The sequence below is a fragment of the Syngnathus acus genome, chromosome 2 (genome assembly GCF_901709675.1).
Source record: "Syngnathus acus chromosome 2, fSynAcu1.2, whole genome shotgun sequence".
NCBI lineage: Eukaryota > Metazoa > Chordata > Actinopteri > Syngnathiformes > Syngnathidae > Syngnathus > Syngnathus acus.
In genome coordinates this window covers 1,286,497-1,288,264 of record NC_051088.1, presented here as the reverse complement: position 1 = coordinate 1,288,264, position 1,768 = coordinate 1,286,497, and positions in this window count along the sequence as shown.

Below are 1,768 nucleotides of genomic sequence, written 5' to 3'. Positions count from 1 at the left end.
CTTCGGCACCGGAATGATGGAGGCAGCCTTGAAGCACACTGGCACTTTGGCTTGGTCCAGCGAGATGTTAAAAATGTCTGTGATGACACCAGCCAGCTGGCCTGCACATTCTTTGAACACCCGCCCAGGTATGTTGTCGGGGCCTGGGGCCTTACGTGGGTTGACTCTTCTCAGAGTCTTCCACACGTCGGCTGAGTCAAGGCAGAGGGCCTCCTCTTCCTGGTGGGGAACAGTTTTAACTGCAGGAGTGCTGTTTAGTGCCTCAAAACGCCCAAAGAAGTTATTTAGACCATTCAGGAAGTCAGCATCAACCTCACCCACCGGGGGGGAGGGTAAGTTGTAGTCCGTGATCGCCCGTATGCCTTGCCACATACTCCTGGTGTTATTGGCGTCGTGGAAAAAATCCTGAATTTTTCGACTGTGGCTTCGCTTTGCTAGCCTGATGGCACGGTTCAAGTTGGCTCTCGCTGTCCTCAGTGCCTCCTTGTCGCCAGACTTGAAGGCTGAGTTCCGTGCTCGTAGCGTATGACGTACATCCTCAGTCATCCAGGGTCGTTGGTTGGCTCGGAAAAAATACAGAATGTTTTTTTTGTTGTGCGTGCCTTCCTTATCCTGTAATTAAATGTCCCCCTTAAATTATAACCCCCTTCCCTTCCAGTGAAAAGATTCTGAATATTAGTTGGCAACAGATTATTTTTTGCTTTGTAAAGTATTTGTGCTGTCCGGAATTCCACTATATCTTTGAGTTTGATGAGTTTTGACTCTAAGAATAATGAATTTGTGTGATCCCTGTATCCTGCCCCATGAATGATCCGTATTGCTTTTTTTTGTAAAATAATAAGTGGATATATTGTGCTTATGTAATTATTACCCCAGATTTCTATACAGTACATGAAATATGGAAGAACTAGTGTATTATATAGGATGCGGAGTGATTTATGATCCAGAGCCTGTTTTGCTCTATTTAATACTGCGATGCATCTTGAGATTTTAGTTTGTACATGTTTAACTTGTGATTTCCAACTGATCTTATCATCTATTGTCACCCCTAAAAATTTAATCTCATTCACTCTTTCAATACTAACCCCATCCAGCTTTATCTGTAGTTTCAAACTAGTTCTGTGATTACCAAAAAGTATTACTCTTGTTTTGCTTAGGTTTAAGGATAATTTATTGCTGTCCAACCATACCTTTAATTTGCTTAATTCATTATTTATTAGTCTTGTTAAGGTGAGTAAATCACTACCAGAACAAAAAATATTTGTGTCATCTGCAAACAAAACCATCTTCAAAATATGTGATACCTTGCATATATCATTTATATATAATATAAAACGTTTAGGGCCCAACACTGACCCCTGAGGGACGCCACAAGTAATGTCCAAACACGTTGAACAAGTGTCACCCAACTTCACAAACTGCTTCCTTTTTGTTAAATAGCTCTTGATCCACTCTAATGGTTTCCCCCTGATGCCATAGCGATGTAATTTATTAAATAATATTTCATGATTTATTGTGTCAAATGCCTTTCTTAGATCTATGAATATCCCAACTGTATATTGTTTTAGGTCTATTGCGTTAGTAATTTCCTCCACTGAGTCAATTAGTGCCAGTGATGTTGCTCTGTTGGATCTAAATCCATATTGACTTTCAGTGAGTAATTTATATTTATCTATAAATTTGTCCAGTCGGTTATTGAAAAGTTTTTCCAGTATTTTAGAAAATTGTGACAGTAATGATACAGGTCTGTAGTTTGTGAAGTGGTGTT